The sequence below is a fragment of the Triturus cristatus genome, chromosome 6, assembly GCF_964204655.1.
Source record: "Triturus cristatus chromosome 6, aTriCri1.1, whole genome shotgun sequence".
Lineage (NCBI taxonomy): Eukaryota > Metazoa > Chordata > Amphibia > Caudata > Salamandridae > Triturus > Triturus cristatus.
In genome coordinates, this window is record NC_140589.1 from 437,351,395 (window position 1) to 437,370,909 (window position 19,515).

At 40.7% G+C, this 19,515-nt stretch overlaps 1 protein-coding gene across 7 annotated transcripts in view; it reads left to right on the top strand.

Annotated features, from left to right (window-relative positions):
- Positions 1-19,515, top strand: part of MLIP (muscular LMNA interacting protein) — a 1,822,558-nt gene that overhangs the window by 1,077,023 nt on the left and 726,020 nt on the right. The gene's annotated exons all lie outside the window — the stretch shown is intronic.

A 19,515-nucleotide genomic window follows, 5' to 3' on the forward strand; every position in this document is an offset into this window, starting at 1 on the left:
ATTATTCTTCTTGATTTCGAATAGAGACTTGCAGAAGATAACCTATCTGAACATTCGTAGGATCCAATTTCTCGATGCGATAACATCTTCAAACTGAAACTGTACAGCTTCTTACTGACAGTTTTCTCGTGAGAAATCTCTTCCCACATTTCCTTCAATTCTGTTTTTTCTGATTTCGTAATGTAAGACGTTACATATCGAGCAACAGCAATGGAATTGTCAGCTACATACTGTATATCCATGTTAGCGTTCCACATGGATAAAATGACTGGGTTGTAGTCATTTATATTTTTTGATTCTTCTTTTCTTTTAAGGTTGTAGGTATTCTTAGGTGATTTTCTTGTGATAGTATGTCTCACAGATGACATAAAACTGTTTACTCTTCCATTTGAAAGAACAGGTCTAGGAAATCCAAATCGACATTTAGTGTAGTATTTATCTTTGCTCTTGTATTTCCGTCGACAGTATTTTCCACACCGATGACTTTGGAAACGTAAAACTTGCTCATTTAACTTTTTCTCTTCTGTGCTTTTTGGTATAGCACATGTTGCATATTCTTCAATGTAAGATAACACTGCTTCATCAGCATCTGTTCCAAACTTTGGGGCATCCTTGATCCACAACAGCATATGAATATGAGGAGCACCTCTTGCCTGGTACTCTTTTCTCCAAAAGAAATCCACTACTTCTCCTAGAGGTGGATTTTTTTTATTGCAGATGAACGACATCATAGCCTCAAATCTATGATTGAAATATCTGCAAACATTAACCGGATCCAATGAGCACAGTTCTCCTGCTGTCTTGTATTCGATGTTTTTAATGTTTGAATTTGCCTCTCGTAGAAAATCCAGTAAATCATCCCAAGCGTACTCCGCACAGCTTAGGGTAACGAACCATGTTGGTGTTCCTAAATTCCGTAACATGCATTTTAATTCACCATGGCGTCGGTACCAATATTCATTTGTCCCACGCTGACAAGCCATCAGATTGATCAGTTGTGTTTCCAAATGATCATCTCGGTGCTGCACTTTCTCCATAAAATCCTTAGCAGACACATTTTGTAAATGTACTCCACTTTTTAAAATGTGATTTACTGCATAAGACAATGCAGACAAGTCGCTTTCAAATAAAAGATGGAACAAATAAGGAATACTTTGTCAAAATCTGGGATCTTCAGCAAATAGTCTTGTAGTCCGATACTCAGAAGCTGGAATCTGTTCCGGACGTTCATCGTATCGTCCTCCTTTTCCTTTAGGAAACAGCTGGGGAAAACATCGAGCTTCCAAGCTCTCCTCCCATACACTCACTGGAGTTCCTTTTGCTTTCTTCATCTGAAATAGATCAATATTGTCTCCCATAACTTCTTTTGAATGAAGAGGATGTATGCTAAAATGTTCATAAATTTCTTCTTCCTTTGACTTGTCCACTTTTTCAATTTGTCCAGTTGGTGTTTCTGTGTCTTCTTGTAAATCTTCTTCTTCTATATAAATTGATTCATACCATTTGTTATTCCTTTTCAAATACAAATTTGCTCTTTGTACTTTCCGTACATCTACCAGCTCCTGCCAAATCTTCTTATTCTTTGTAGGTACACCATTAACCAGAATAATTAATGGTTCAGTTTCCAAAGTATCCGCATCAATAGTTTCCATATTTTTTTTCGAATCCAAGGGCAAATACACCACTCTACCTTTAAAACCTCTCAGTAAATCTGAAGGAGGTAATTTACCAGTTTTGGGCTCCATACGTACTATGGTCTGGAACGGATGAACACATTGAATGAGTATAGACTCATATGTATTTAATTCAGAAAGTTCAGCAGGAATAGCATCCAATTCTAAATTATTATGTACAGCTCTGGTCGGCATTCTATTTTCCTCTAACTTGTTGTAACAGTATTTACAAATACGCTGATCTTCACCCAATTCAAAACAATTTTCAAGAAATATATATGTGGCAAAATCCTTCCACTTATAATTATCTTCATTTTCACTTTTTCTGTAGAGATCAACATTCCTAGTTTGTTTTCTATAATGAGTTCTGCGGCAACAAATACAAGTAATATTTGGTATTTCATTAGAGATTATTGCAAATTTTGTTATGTGATCATTAAATGTCTTACTTACAGAGGGTTCTACATTCTCTTCCACTTCTTCCTCATTTACTGTGTCCTTTTCTGCACTGTTTTGTTCAGGACCAAAGTAACAAAACTGAATTTCATCAACAACCTTCTCTACATCTGATACCGTTCCACGGAACAGAGCCCTATTCAATTCATCTAACTTTATTGCTGGACTTTTAGCAAAATACAACCGTCTCACAAACTTTCTCATTTCAGTATGATGAAAAGCCAGCATCCTAAAATGATGGAAAACACTATTACACACTTTTCTAGATAGACAAGCCAGAGAATGACCCTGCAAACCAGTATTCTCTCTCACTCTGCATGGATCCAGACTTTGAAGCACCTTAATCTTCTGTTTTACACTTTTTTTACTATATTCTCTTAGAAAGTCACGAAATTTATCAATAGATTCCTGACGCACAGTGCAAATACTACTACAATTCCAAGTGTACACTGGGGCTTTAGGACGTCTCCCCATAGCCTCATCCGCCATCACTTGTACCTCATCTCTTGGAACCATTATCTCCTTCTCCATTATGCAACCATTTTTCACTTCGTAAGCACGACCTCTGTTGTCAACTGCATGCAGCAAACTATTACTTTGAAAATTGTTCTCTTCATTAAAAAAAGGTTCACTACTTGAACTATGCATCCATTTTCCTAAAAACACTTTACAAAAGTTTGTTCTGTTCACTACTCTTTTCCTTTTGCTTTGTGATTTCAGTACATTAACCATTTTATCTAATGTACGCATCCTATTCAAAATTAAAATGAATAGTTTCCTTTTTAATTCTAATGCCTTTGCTGCAATGGCTTCAATTTCTTTTTTTCTCGTATACAACTTAGCCTTTTGCTTATATTTCTTCACATCCTTTATCAAATTGGACATAACTCTTCTCTGAAACATTTTTCTACGTATCTCATTAAACGCTGTTTTTCTGTTTAAGTTTATCTTTTTAGTTGCAGAAGGTATATTTGCATTAACTAAATGCTCAATTTTTTCCTCTCCTTTTCTATTGAAAACATTTTTTCCAGTACAGACATTTTGTACATTTTTCCTTTTTTTGAATATGTTCTTTAAAAAATCTTTTGTTTGCTTACCAGAAGATTTTTTCTTTTTCCCAACATGAGCATCTCCAACTAACTTAGGTCCTCCAGTTGTCTTCAAATATAGGTTTTTTTTGTGGTCTTTCTTTACTCTGGATTTTGTAGGCATCTTAAATTTTGTTCACTGCTCTTCAGCAATACCTGAAAAAAACTAAAAAAAAATTCCTTTATTTTATATAAATATATTACTACATTTTTTATGTTCTTTAGAAATCTTAAAATACTATAAACCCCTTTCCTATAAATGAAAATCACAATAACACCTTCACAAATTAAATTTCTAAAAATAATTCCTGTGTGCACAAAAAGTCATGCTTTGAAATTAGGCAGAAAACTGCTTTTTCAGACCAGCACCATTTGTAACCTGGGTGACTGCCTACACTCCAGCAAGGGCAACCAGCCTTAGTGATGCTGTATGTATTTGCATTACTGACTGAAACCTCAAACCCCACTTGCTTCTGAATACTGTGCATGATTCCACAGGGTAAGCAGCTGGGTGTGTGCTAAGAGTCTGCTTCTGCACCAAAAAATGGCTCCCCCTTTCCATCTAATGCAACTGTGAAATCACCAGAGCAATACGCAATAAATCTCTGCCTGTAATTCCTATATGCACACAGAGTCATGTTTTCACATTAGTCACAAAACGAAATTTCTTTGCCATTTTGAAAGCACACTTACTACTCTTTTTTTTGGCAAGTGATAAACACTTTTACAGACTGACACATTATGAATCCACTTTTCAGATTCTTAAAAAAGCACATGTCCAAACTGCTTTTTCAGACCAGCACCATTTGTAACCTGGGTGACTGCCTACACTCCAGCAAGGGCAACCAGCCTTAGTGATGCTGAATGTATTTGCATTACTGACTGAAACCTCAAACCCCACTTGCTTCTGAATACTGTGCATGATTCCACATGGTAAGCAGCTGGGTGTGTGCTAAGAGTCTGCTTCTGCACCAAAAAATGGCTCCCCCTTTCCATCTAATGCAACTGTGAAATCACCAGAGCAATACGCAATAAATCTCTGCCTGTAATTCCTATTTGCACACAGAGTCATGTTTTCACATTAGTCACAAAACGAAATTTCTTTGCCAATTTGAAAGCACACTTACTACTCTTTTTTTTGGCAAGGGATAAACACTTTTACAGACTGACACATCATGAATCCACTTTTCAATTTCTTAAAAAAGCACATGTCCAAACTGCTTTTTCAGACCAGCACCATTTGTAACCTGGGTGACTGCCTACACTCCAGCAAGGGCAACCAGCCTTAGTGATGCTGAATGTATTTGCATTACTGACTCAAACCTCAAACCCCACTCGCTTGTGAATACTGTGCATGATTCCACATGGTAAGCAGCTGGGTGTGTGCTAAGAGTCTGCTTCTGCACCAAAAAATGGCTCCCCCTTTCCATCTAATGCAACTGTGAAATCACCAGAGCAATACACAATAAATCTCTGCCTGTAATTCCTATTTGCACACAGAGTCATGTTTTCACATTAGTCACAAAACGAAATTTCTTTGCCAATTTGAAGGCACACTTACTACTCTTTTTTTTGGCAAGTGATAATCACTTTTACAGACTGACACATTATGAATCCACTTTTCAGATTCTTAAAAAAGCACATGTCCAAACTGCTTTTTCAGACCAGCACCATTTGTAACCTGGGTGACTGCCTACACTCCAGCAAGGGCAACCAGCCTTAGTGATGCTGAATGTATTTGCATTACTGACTGAAACCTCAAACCCCACTCGCTTGTGAATACTGTACATGATTCCACATGGTAAGCAGCTGGGTGTGTGCTAAGAGTCTGCTTCTGCACCAAAAAATGGCTCCCCCTTTCCATCTAATGCAACTGTGAAATCACCAGAGCAATACGCAATAAATCTGCCTGTAATTCCTATTTGCACACAGAGTCATGTTTTCACATTAGTCACAAAACGAAATTTCTTTGCCAATTTGAAAGCACACTTACTACTCTTTTTTTTGGCAAGTGATAATCACTTTTACAGACTGACACATTATGAATCCACTTTTCAGATTTTTTAAAAAGCACATGTCCAAACTGCTTTTTCAGACCAGCATCATCTGTAACCTGGGTGACTGCCTACACTCCAGCAAGGGCAACCAGCCTTAGTGATGCTGTATGTATTTGCATTACTGACTGAAACCTCAAACCCCACTCGCTTGTGAATACTGTACATGATTCCACATGGTAAGCAGCTGGGTGTGTGCTAAGAGTCTGCTTCTGCACCAAAAAATGGCTCCCCCTTTCCATCTAATGCAACTGTGAAATCACCAGAGCAATACGCAATAAATCTCTGCCTGTAATTCCTATTTGCACACAGAGTTATGTTTTCACATTAGTCACAAAACGAAATTTCTTTGCCAATTTGAAAGCACACTTACTACTCTTTTTTTTGGCAAGTGATAATCACTTTTACAGACTGACACATTATGAATCCACTTTTCAGATTCTTAAAAAAGCACATGTCCAAACTGCTTTTTCAGACCAGCACCATTTGTAACCTGGGTGACTGCCTACACTCCAGCAAGGGCAACCAGCCTTAGTGATGCTGTATGTATTTGCATTACTGACTGAAACCTCAAACCCCACTCGCTTGTGAATACTGTGCATGATTCCACATGGTAAGCAGCTGGGTGTGTGCTAAGAGTCTGCTTCTGCACCAAAAAATGGCTCCCCCTTTCCATCTAATGCAACTGTGAAATCACCAGAGCAATACGCAATAAATCTCTGCCTGTAATTCCTATTTGCACACAGAGTTATGTTTTCACATTAGTCACAAAACGAAATTTCTTTGCCAATTTGAAAGCACACTTACTACTCTTTTTTTTGGCAAGTGATAATCACTTTTACAGACTGACACATTATGAATCCACTTTTCAGATTCTTAAAAAAGCACATGTCCAAACTGCTTTTTCAGACCAGCACCATTTGTAACCTGGGTGACTGCCTACACTCCAGCAAGGGCAACCAGCCTTAGTGATGCTGTATGTATTTGCATTACTGACTGAAACCTCAAACCCCACTCGCTTGTGAATACTGTGCATGATTCCACATGGTAAGCAGCTGGGTGTGTGCTAAGAGTCTGCTTCTGGACCAAAAAATGGCTCCCCCTTTCCATCTAATGCAACTGTGAAATCACCAGAGCAATACGCAATAAATCTCTGCCTGTAATTCCTATTTGCACACAGAGTCATGTTTTCACATTAGTCACAAAACGAAATTTCTTTGCCAATTCGAAAGCACACTTACTACTCTTTTTTTTGGCAAGTGATAATCACTTTTACAGACTGACACATTATGAATCCACTTTTCAGATTCTTAAAAAAGCACATGTCCAAACTGCTTTTTCAGACCAGCACCATTTGTAACCTGGGTGACTGCCTACACTCCAGCAAGGGCAACCAGCCTTAGTGATGCTGTATGTATTTGCATTACTGAGTCCAACCTCAAACCCTTAAACTATTCTTTTTTTATACCAGTACACCTTAATTTATCGTGAAAACATAGTCCATATTATTTTACATGTTCCTCACATTTAAATTTCTCCCAAAACAGAAAATAATAAACACAACTTCAACAAAAGGAATCCCATTTCTATTATTCATTTCTTAATTTACCATATACATCCCCTCTCAAACTCTAAACTCACCTTTAAAATTAGTTAGTTGTGAAAGAAATGTGGCACTCAAACAGCAGATTATCAGAGCCAGGATCTCTGTTCTTTACACCTCTCTCCTCTCAGCAGAACCAGATAATGGCAAACTTTCCCTCTCTTTTTCCACACATATACATGTTAGTTTCAAATCTCAGTGCTTCCCCCTTTTTTTCAAATGTAATCACACATTTCTATTGGTTGAAAACCAACCCTTTTCCAAAAGTACCCTTCCCCCAACTTGACTTCTGCCTAGTACCCTTCCCCCAACTTGACTTCTGCCTGCTACCATAGCAACAGCTCATGGAACACTGCTGTGTGGAGTTAGGTCAGAAGTTCACCAAACAATGTTTCAATTCCACAGAGCAAGAGTGCTTGACTTTTCAAACCTAACAGCAAATCCATAGTACTGTTCTTTGGTAATACATTTTTTTGTACCAATACAAAACATGCTTCTATTAATTTACACATACAGCCTAGTTTTTATTCTAGAATGGTATGAAACAGCCAATCAGTTCTTTTTTTTATGAAAAAAATATGTATGCCTCCATTTCCAAACTGTCTTTCTTTTCATATTGCCATTCTACTGAAAGACACCTCCTGAGTGCATCCAGTTCTCCTTTGAAGATGTTCACAGTGTGGATTGTAGGGCACAGCTATGTCTTCTGGAGTGAAAAATATGCAGAGAAAACAGATATGGTGAGAGACCTTGCTTTGCCAAATGTAGACATTAAATGGATTGGTCAGAGAGGGTTAAAGTGGCACCAATTGATGCCATTGGTGAAATCCTTCATGCACATCCAACACCCTGACCTCATAATAGTGCACTGTGGTGGCAATGTCCTAGGCACTTTGACTGGGGTAGGTCTGGAAATGCTTATGAAGGACACCTTTGCACAACTGTTTTCACTTTTCCCTAAAACTGCCTTTGTGTTTTCTAACATATGCCAAAGGCAAAAATGGAACTGGTCCAATCATTTCTGTCCGCAGATTGACAAAGCAAGAAAGCACGTCAACAAATCTGTTTCTGCTTTCCTCCGTGACTATGGTATGGGTTCCATTTACCACAACAACTTGCGTTACGACATGCAAGACATTTATAGAGGAGATGGTGTGCACTTCAATGATGAAGGGAACAGAGTCTTCCTCTTGAACCTTAGACTCTGCATCGGTACTTACTTGTAGGTACCACTAAAAAATCACTTCATAAACACAACGGCTCTTTTTAGAGCCCCCTAATATCTAAACACTTAAATCTGCATTTCATTTCTTTTTTTTTTTTTTTTTTACCGTACGCTTACGGTGAGCTTACCGTACGCGTACCCCGCGATTTTTTTTAAAATCAATAAATGTTTTCTTTGTACTTTTCTGTCCTTCTTTGACCCCCTTGCAAATGTTAGGGGGTCTGTAACTCTCCTCCTTGCCCCCTTTTCTTGTTATCACTCTTTTTTTTCTGAGTGAAACACACAAAATGGCGGCCGCCGCTTCCTGGTTTCGACCGATTCGAATGTTTACTAAGATCTAAGAGCCAATCAGAATCGCGCTCGCGCACGCCACCGTACGCGTACGGTAAGCGTACCGTAAGTGCACCGTAAGCTGGCTCAGATATATATATTGATTTAAAGGCTATTTTCTCAGAATCTACTGAGCAGATTTACACCAAACCTACAAAAGGCACTTCCTTGACCTGTAGACTACCTCTCTGCCAAATTTCAAGGAACTCTGTTCAGCCGTTCGGGCTGTAGCCCTGTCTAAAGGTCCTATGGAAAAATGCATGGGAAAAACGCTTTTTGGGACCCCCCTTTTATCTCAGCCCCCGCTTGACGAATCCCCCCGAGACTTTCAGGGTAGGAGCGGAGCGTAGCGCCCCACCTATTTTGAAAAATTCGCGAGGATTCGTCGACCGGCGCCAAAGTTATTCAAAATAGAATGTTGCGGATTTCCTATGGAAACGTGGTCCTAACTATAACTACCTACTGGCGACCGCCAGTAGGTAATATATATATATATATATATATATATATTATCTACTGGCGGTCACCAGTAGATAGTTATAGTTAGGACCGTGTTTCCATAGGAAATCCGCAACATTCTATTTGGAATAACTTTGGTGCCGGTTGACGAATCCTCGCGAAATTTTCTAAATAGGTGGGGCGCTCCGCTCCGCTCCTACCCTGAAAGTCTCGGGGGGATTCGTCAAGCGGGGGCTGAGAAAAAAGGGGGGTCCCAAAATGCGTTTTCCCCATGCAATTTTCCATAGGGACCTTTAGTCCAAGGTACAGCCCGAACGGCTGAACAGAATTACTTGAAATTTGGCAGAGAGGTAGTCCTCAGGCCAGGGATGTGCCTTTTGCAGGTCTGGTGTCAATCTGTTCAGTAGTTCCTGAGAAAATCAAAAGTAAAATCATATATATATGTGGGCGGAGCCTAACCACACATCTCATCCTGAGATCTGATTGGCTGTCAGCACTTCATCCAAGAAGTGTTGGCAGCCATCTTGGGACCAATATACATGATAGCACCTCATTAAAAAGCATTGCAGTTAATAGAAGGTTTTAAGACTTTAGTTACATTATAAATCATTTGTTGATGGTACCATACTCATTTTAGGAATTGTGGTATGTTCTAAGGTGATTTCACCATGTGAAAAAGCCTTCTGCTGGGATATCATGATTGAGAGAAAAATATTTTCTCATGCTTTTCCCACAGAGGTTTGGAAGGTGCTCTATAAGCTAAACTGAGAGCTTATTTTCTGTAAATTCACATTATCTTTCTCAGTCATGTGAGAATGAAGTCTGACATTCTCAGTAAAACATGTACATCTAACAAGGGCAGAGACTGTCAGCTGATTCCTTTGTGTTCTACTGCAGCTTCCCAGAGTGTTCCAAAGAACAACTAGAGCGCTAACAGTCCTACTTGTGATAAACGTATGGCACACCTGAAGCCATCTTGCTTGCATTAAAGTGGTAACTCTTAAAACATTTAATTTAAAAAGGAACAAAATGAGGGGGTTCATTTTTCCATAAAAAGTATGATTAGTGCTGCAGAAAGAAAAATTAGGGCACATTTTGAGTGACTTCTCAAATCCTCTTCTATTTCATTAAAAAATTCTGACATGCAGACTGAAACATGCACTTTCAATACCAGCAGCAGTTTTCCCTGGTGAGCAGTAGCTTTACTACAGTGATCTAATGAGCAAAAAGAGTGCTAACATTCTGAATTTATGGCAAAGTGTGACACATCTGAATGCCTTTGGAATCAAAGTAAAAAACTGAAAGTATTTCCTACTGAGGAGACTGCAGTAAATGAGGAAATTAGGAAACTTCATAACAAATAAGTCTGTCAAGATGGCCACCAGAGACAAAAGAGCCCAAATGTAGCCCAAATACCACCCAGATGTAGCCCAAGTATAGCCCAATGACAGAATGTCCCAGAGTGTTCTTAAAAACAACTAGAGCGCTTACTGTCTTCATTATGACAAAAATATGGCACACCTGAAGCCATCTTGATTGGAATAAACTGGTAACACTTAAAACATTTAATTTAAAAAGGAACACAATGAGGGGGTTCATTTTGCCATAGAAATTATGATTAATGCTGAAGATTGAATTGAATTGTTGATTGAATACGAGATCAATATTTAAAAGAGGTATGCCTGCAACACCACCATGTTACAACGCTTTGCGAACTGTGTTTTTGCACCATGTTGAACATTAATGCACTTGCTGAAATTGATACTTACCTTTTGGTGCATTATGGGCATCAAAGGAATTGGATTGCCATTTATGTGAGCCCACAGCTGTTAACAAGTGTCTATGATTAAGGCTAATGAAGCTGAAACACGTCAGATTTTACCAGTGGTGCCGCCCTTGAAACACAATAAATAAGTCTCCTATTCATGGTGTGCTTCGGCATTTTTTTCGTGTGTATTTCCATGTAGTGGGACGCTCCGTTCCCGTGGTCTGCCGAGGCTGCCCTGCTGGGTCAGAGGCTCCCATACACGGAGAACTTTGTTTGTTGGATGTTAAATGATGGAAGCATGACCCGCCCGCACCCAAGGATTGCCTTAGAGTCACTAAACTGAAAATTGCAGGTGCGAGCAAGGGAAACGAGAGAGGCATTGGACCGTCTCTTGTTGATTGAATGCGAGATCAATATTTAAAAGAGGTATAGCGGCAACACCAGCGTGTTACAACACTTTGCGAACTGTGTTTTTGCACCATGTTGAACATTAATGCACCTGCTGAAATTGATACTTACCTTTTGGTGCATTATGGGCATCAAAGGAATTGGACTGCCATTTACGTGAGCCAACAGCTGTTAACAAGTGTCTATGATTAATGCTAATGAAGCTGAAACACGTCAGATTTTACGAGAGTTGCCGCGCTTGAAACAGAATAAATAATTCTCCTATTCACGGTGTGCTTCGGCAAGTTTTTCGTGTGGATGTCAATGTAGTGGGACGCTCCGTTCCCGTGGTCTACCGAGGCTGCCCTGCTGGGTATGAGGCTCCCACACATGGAGAACTTTGTTTGTTGGATATATATATATATATATATATATATATATATATATATATATATATATATATATATATATATATATATATTATCTACTGGCGGTCGCCAGTAGATAGTTATAGTTAGGACCGTGTTTCCATGGGAAATCCGCAACATTCTATTTGGAATAACTTTGGTGCTGGTTGACGAATCCTCGCGAAATTTTCTAAATAGGTGGGGTGCTCCGCTCCGCTCCTACCCTGAAAGTCTTGGGGGGATTCGTCAAGCGGGGGCTGAGAAAAAAAGGGGGGTCCCAAAATGCATTTTCCCCATGCAATTTTCCATAGGGACCTTTAGTCCAAGGTACAGCCCGAACGGCTGAACAGAATTACCTGAAATTTGGCAGAGAGGTAGTCCTCAGGTCAGGGATGTGCCTTTTGCAGGTCTGGTGTCAATCTGTTCAGTAGTTCCTGAGAAAATCAAAAGTAAATTCATATATATATGTGGGCGGAGCCTAACCACACATCTCATCCTGAGATCTGATTGGCTGTCAGCACTTCATCCAAGAAGTGTTGGCAGCCATCTTGGGATGAATATACATGATAGCAACTCATTAAAAAGCATTGCAGTTAATAGAAGGTTTTAAGACTTTAGTTACATTATAAATCATTAGTTGATGGTACCATACTCATTTTAGGAATTGTGGTATGTTCTAAGGTGATTTCACCATGTGAAAAAGCCTTCTGCTGGGATATCATGATTGAGAGAAAAATATTTTCTCATGCTTTTCCCACAGAGGATTGGAAGGTGCATCTATAAGCTAAACTGAGAGCTTATTTTCTGTAAATTCACATTATCTTTCTCAGTCATGTGAGAATGAAGTCTGACATTCTCAGTAAAACATGTACATCTAACAAGGGCAGAGACTGTCAGTTGATTCCTTTGTGTTCTACTGCAGCTTCCCAGAGTGTTCCAAAGAACAACTAGAGCGCTAACAGTCCTACTTATGATAAACGTATGGCACACCTGAAGCCATCTTGCTTGCATTAAAGTGGTAACTCTTAAAACATTTAATTCAAAAAGGAACAAAATGAGGGGGTTCATTTTTCCATAAAAAGTATGATTAGTGCTGCAGAAAGAAAAATTAGGGCACATTTTGAGTGACTTCTCAAATCCTCTTCTATTTCATTAAAAAATTCTGACATGCAGACTGAAACATGCACTTTCAATACCAGCAGCAGTTTTCCCTGGTGAGCAGTAGCTTTACTACAGTGATCTAATGAGCAAAAAGAGTGCTAACATTCTGAATTTATGGCAAAGTGTGACACATCTGAATGCCTTTGGAATCAAAGTAAAAAACTGAAAGTATTTCCTACTGAGGAGACTGCAGTAAATGAGGAAATTAGGAAACTTCATAACAAATAAGTCTGTCAAGATGGCCACCAGAGACAAAAGAGCCCAAATGTAGCCCAAATATCACCCAGATGTAGCCCAAGTATAGCCCAATGACAGAATGTCCCAGAGTGTTCTTAAAAACAACTAGAGCGCTTACTGTCTTCATTATGACAAAAGTATGGCACACCTGAAGCCATCTTGATTGGAATAAACTGGTAACACTTAAAACATTTAATTTAAAAAGGAACACAATGAGGGGGTTCATTTTGCCATAGAAATTATGATTAATGCTGAAGAAAGAAAATGAGGGCACATTTTGAGTGACTTCTCAAATCCTCTTCTATTTCATTAAAAAATTCTGACATGCAGACTGAAAAATGCACTTTTAATAGCAGGAGCAGACTTCCATGGTGAACAGTAGTTTTACTACAGTGATCTAATGAGCAACTAGAGTGCTAACATTCAGAATTTATGGCAAATGTGTGACACATCTGAATACCTTCATGATGGAATCAAAGTAAAAAACTGAAAACATTTCCTACTGAGGAGACTGCAGTACATGAGGAAATTAGGAAACTTCATAACAAATAAATCTCCCAAGATGGCCACCGGAGACAAAAGAGCCCAAATGTAGCCCAAACTCACCCAGATGTAGCCCAAATATAGCCCAATGACAGAATGTCCCAGAGTGTTCTTAAAAACAACTAGAGCGCTTACTGTCTTCATTATGACAAAAGTATGGCACACCTGAAGCCATCTTGATTGGAATAAACTGGTAACACTTAAAACATTTAATTTAAAAAGGAACACAATGAGGGGGTTCATTTTGCCATTGAAATTATGATTAATGCTGAAGAAAGAAAGTGAGGGCACATTTTGAGTGACTTCTCAAATCCTCTTCTATTTCATTAAAAAAATTCTGACATGCAGACTGAAACATGCACTTTTAATACCAGGAGCAGACTTCCATGGTGAACAGTAGTTTTACTACAGTGATCTAATGAGCAACTAGAGTGCTAACATTCAGAATTTATGGCAAATGTGTGACATATCTGCAGACCTTCATGATGGAATCAAAGTAAAAAACTGAAAGCATTTCCTACTGAGGAGACTGCAGTAAATGAGGAAATTAGGAAACTTCATAACAAATAAATCTCCCAAGATGGCCACCGGAGACAAAAGAGCCCAAATGTAGCCCAAAATCACCCAGATGTAGCCCAAATATAGCCCAATGACAGAAGTGTGCAAAATACTTATTATTTTGTGTTTTTGCAGTGTTATATAGTGCAGACTTGTCAGGTATTGGAGTTTTTTACATGAGCATTGGTTACAACACACAAGAACAAATTCATTTTGGTTGTAGACATGGGGAGACTAAGTGATTTGACCAGAATCACAGAATGTCAAGCTGAAGCAGAAACTCCAACCTGGTTCCCCAGTGGCAAAGTCTGCAGTTCTGGAAGTAACACCACATCCTCTCCCCTAAGTGCAACATTTAATCAAGTGGTCAACTGGATAAAAAAACATAAAGGTAACAAATAATTTAAAAGTGCTTTCTCGCTATTTGAAAACTCAGAAAATATGTCCTTATTTTAGTCTTTTAGAGCACTAACCATAATTTTGATGCCAATAAGACCCTCTCATATATGTAATTTCTAAAGGAAATGCTCTAGGTATTACAGTTTTGATTACATCAAGATGACGTCAGGCGTTCCACACTTTTGTAATAAATATAGAATGTTAGCAATCTAGTTGTTCATTAGGATACTGTTGAGAGGCAGAGGCCAGGGGCACGGACTCTGAAAATTGAAGGCAGGTAGGAGGGTGCAAAGGCAACAATTTAACCACACTGAGCAGGCAGGAAGGGCCGTGGCAGCACAACAGACTATGGAGGGCAGTGGAAAGGGGGGCAGGGGCAACAAACCAACAATACAGGACTTGCAAGAGAGGCTGTGGCAATGTAATAGACCATTGTGGGCAGAAGGAAGAGGCAATGGTAGTACAACTATACATGCCAACAGACCCGATTCATCCAGGAAACGTCCAATGTTTTTAATCTCAAATGGGCTTTATTTTATTTGTCTCCTGTCTACAATCTCCTCTTTTTCACTGTAACTCAAAGGGGAAAATCAATACCCCAGTTTCTTTTCAAAAACTCCCTCTTACCAAGTTCAAAATGTTCGCAAGTATGGTACATTGGATCATGGAAGGAAATGCGGTAGGGACATGGACTTGGATAACAGAGGACAGGAGGGACATGGAGAGGTGCACCAAACTGACCCTGCAGGGCAGGCATCAGGGTTTGCAGCAGCAGAATACACCACACAGGGCATGCGGGACGGGAGTGCAGCACAACAATCCATAGAAAGCAAGAGGGAGGGGACAGGACCATGCACATGGACAACAGAGAACAGAGGGGCAAGAGGCAGGACCATAATGGACAGACAGGAGAGAAATCTGCAGCATAACAGACCATAAAGGGCAGGAGGATGGATCAGGGGCATTACAATGGAACAGACAAGCCAGGAGGGAGGGAGTAGGGGTCTGAACATGTAAACAGAGGGCTGGGGGCAAGGGGGCAGGAGCAGCAAGATAGCCATGGAGGTCAGGCAGGATGGGCACTAGAAGCAAGACACACCATGAAGAGCAACAGTGAGACTGTGATGGCATACACACAGACCATGGAGGGAAGGTGGGAGGGGTTCAGGGGCAGCTAACTGACCACACAGGGAAGGTGGGAGGGGCCATGGCAGCACAGAAGACCATGCATGGCAAGTGGGAGGGTTAGTGGTAGCACAATGGCTATGATGGGCAAGAAGGAGGGTGCATGGGCATGCACAAAGGACGATGGAGGATAGAAGGGAGGGTCAGGACCTGTGCACAGACAAGAAAGTTCAGGGAAAGGGGCCTCACAACAGACCGCACGGGGCAGGCAGGAGGAGCAGTTGCAGCACAACAGACCAGGGAGGGCAGAAGGGTATGGCAGTACAATGGACCATGTAGTACAGGAGGAAGAGGATAGGGGCATGGCATGTGGACAGGCAGGGTGGAGGTGGCAGGGACAGGTTACAGTCATCTGACAATGCTAGGCAGGTGGGAGGGGAGTGGCAGCTCAACAGAACAATCAGAGTAGATAGGAGTGGCAGGTCCATAGAACATGGTGGGCAAAAAGGATGGAGCAGGGGCATACACAAAGACATCGGAGGGCAGGGGGAAGGAGAATAGGGGCAGCAAGCTAAGCACAGAGTTTAAGCAGGAGGTCAATGATGGGGCATAGAATTGGGCAATGGAGGGCAGGAGGAGTGGACTGGTACATCACGCTAAATGGAGGGCAGTGTCAGCACATCAGACCATGCATGGCAGGAGGGAGGAGGCTAGTCCATGGATTCACACAACAGAGGATAGAGAGGAGGGGGATGGGGCAGCAAGCTAACTGTTCAGAGAAGGCGGGTATTAGGAACGTTATTGTTTTTAAAACGTATGTCTGTGCGAACTACTTAAAATATGAACAAGTATGCAGCATAATCTCACTTTTATTCAGGAAGAAGAGGACGTTTGTGACTGTGACTCCGGGCTCACTTGGCAGAAACACCCCCTGACCCTCCACCCCCTATCGCAAAATGTAATGCCCGTGAAAAGGGTAGGTGAACACAGTGTTATATAGAACATAGTCCTGAGAGCACGATTGAAAATGAAAACTAGATATAGTGTATGGTATAAACTATGCACCAAAAAGTGTGATATAAGATGAACCGGGCGTGAAATATAATATGCAATACATTGTGCGCAATGACAGATTCATTGGAGAGCGTGAGATAGCACAGGCACTAGTGCGTGCTATGCGATATGCGCCTTGGAGTGTAATATGCACAGGGCAGTGTTGTGTAACCTAACTAGTCTCTAAAGTTGTAATATAAAATATGTGCTGGGGAGTGTAACGTTGCATATGCACTGCGACAAAGATATGGATCCCAGATTGTAATATGTATGGCATAGCACTGTGCGTTATAACATAGGCATCGAGGAAGGCACGTTAGATGGGGCAATATAACCCGTGCGAAGACAAGTGTGGCATGACATATTCACGGGATGTTGTTACAGTGCACATGGGCTAGAGAGTGTCATAGCATATGCACTAGCTAGTGGAATACAACACAGAGGTGTGTGGCACTCAGCAGGCAATGGTGGGTGTAACACAGCATTGGGCTCTGCCAGGAGCGCGCTGTGACTCTCAAGTGATGTTCGTCCCCTTTCCAGAGAGTAAAATAAAAAGTATTACACATCCGGCAGTGGATGTGTGTTTTATTAACAGTGAGGGGGGTTTCTTGCATAGTTTTGGTCGAATTTTTGTCGAATCCCCTTTTAAATGGCTTGGTGTGCATGTGTATTAAATGTGCCCGACAATAGCTACCCATGTTTGTATAAATAAACGACAAGGGTGTCTACCGGGATTAGGCACGGTAGGACATCAGACATGTCAGAGCTTCACTAGTGGTGTAAATACATTCCACGTGGATTCATTGTATGCATAGTCGCCTTTTAATGCATATCACACAAATCGTCATGGTGATTGGTACGTACGGTTTGCCCAGCATGTCCTAGGTGTGTCTATAAATATATATTTTTTAAAAATAATAAAAAACAGTGTCCGGCCCTGGGGTTTGGGGTCAAAAAAATATAATTAGGAGACAGGCCCTGGGAGATGGGGTCATCAGGGCCAATAAATTAGAATAAGAAGGGGAACCACACAGCCCCCCTTCTTAAAAAATTAAAATAATTCAAAAAGACTGGCATCGTGCCGGAGGCCACGCCCCATCCTTGCAGCACTCTGCAAACGCACCCCCTGGCGAGTTGTAAGTTGGGGATTTAATTCCTCTTCAATACTGAGGGTCCCTGAGGGCCAACTAGCTCAACAGGCATCTCCAGTATGCACCAGGGAGCTGTGCTGCAGACAGGTGTTCTGAGGCCAAGCCCCTTTTTACACCTCTCTGCAACGCAGCTCTGTGGCGCTTACTGGAGGTACCTAGTGGTCTAGTTTGACCCTAGGGACCCTTAGGATTCAAGGGGACTTAATCTCTCAACTTAGAACAGCCACAGGGCGCGTTTACACAGTGGTGAAGGGAGGGGACGGGGCCTGAGGTGACGTGTGCAAACACGCACTATGGCACGTTTTAAATTGGGGATATAATTTTCCTTCAATAATGAGGGCCCCTGGGGGCTAACTAGCCCACCAAGTGCTTCCAGTAAGCGCCACTGAGCTGCATTGCAGAGAGGTGGTCCAGGCCGTGCCACTTTTTACACCTCTCTGCAACGCAGCTCTGTGGCACTTACTGGAGGTACCTAGTGGGCTAGTTGGACCCTAGGGACCCTCAGGATTCAAATGAACTTAATCTCCCAACTAAAAACGGACACAGGGCGTGTTTACACAGTGGTGAAGGGAGGGGACGGGGCCTGAGTTAACGTGTGCAAAAACGCCCTGTGGCCTGTTTTAAGAGGTAGTTTTAATCCCCCTGCCCTATTATATACTAGGGGCTTACAGAGGAGGTCATGCTAATCACAGGGGGACCCCAACGCATAATGTTCCCTAGTGTATTTAGGTGTTTTCACTGTATTCTAAGTGTCTTTTAACATAGCACTGGCTTTAGGACTGGTTAGTCAGACTCCGTTACCACCAGTATCCGTCTGAAAAAGTTGAGGGTACAGGATGATTTTGCAACAAGGCTTCTTTCTGCTCTTCTTTTTGTTCTTTCTGCACGTTATCCTTCTTCCTGCACTTTTCTTCGTCTTCGAGGACTTCTGTTGCTTCTTTCTGCACTTCTTTTTTTTCTTTCTGTGCATTTTTTCTTCTTTCTTCACATGTCCTGTCTCTGTAGGCATAGTTAGAAATTAGCATTTAAAAAAACCATTGAAATTCACAGAAAAAACCATAGGTTTCAGGCACGTTATAGTTAGGAATTAGCATTTAAACAACCTCAGAAATTCACTGAAAAAACCATAGGTTTCAGGGGTGTTATAGTTAGCTGGACTTTTCACTTGTACAAAACCATTGAAATTCCCCCGTTATAGTTAGTTCAGCTAACTATAACTCGCGCGCCCGCAATGCACTGCTGATGACGTCACATATTACATCACTCATGACATGGTCAGTGACATCACTCATGACATCACTGATGACATCTCAAATGACATCACTGATGACATCACTGATGACATCATCCTTGTGATAGAGTGGCAGACCTACTCTCACCCTAATATAACCTTTGATATACACATTCAAAAATAGAGACTAAACTTTTCAAAACAATGGACATACCAATACCAGTTACAACAACCTCTTCAGTAATTCTAAGATCCACATACACATCCACTCATTCACCAACAGTCCTATACAGTCACTCATACATGTATTCACTCATCATATGTACTCATACACCTATACATCCTGTTACACAATGCCACTCATCCATAGAGTTACTCACACACATAGTCACTCATGCTAATAAAGAATCAAACATACATTTATTTGCATATACAGTTATACACACACCACCACACTTACTTCTACGGAAACTTACACATACTTAGTCTTTTAAACAATCACTTATAGAAACACATACTTATTCATACAGGAACTCTTTCAATCTCTCACTCTCACATATACTCACTTATATACACCAATAGTCACATATACTAGTTTAAAACATAT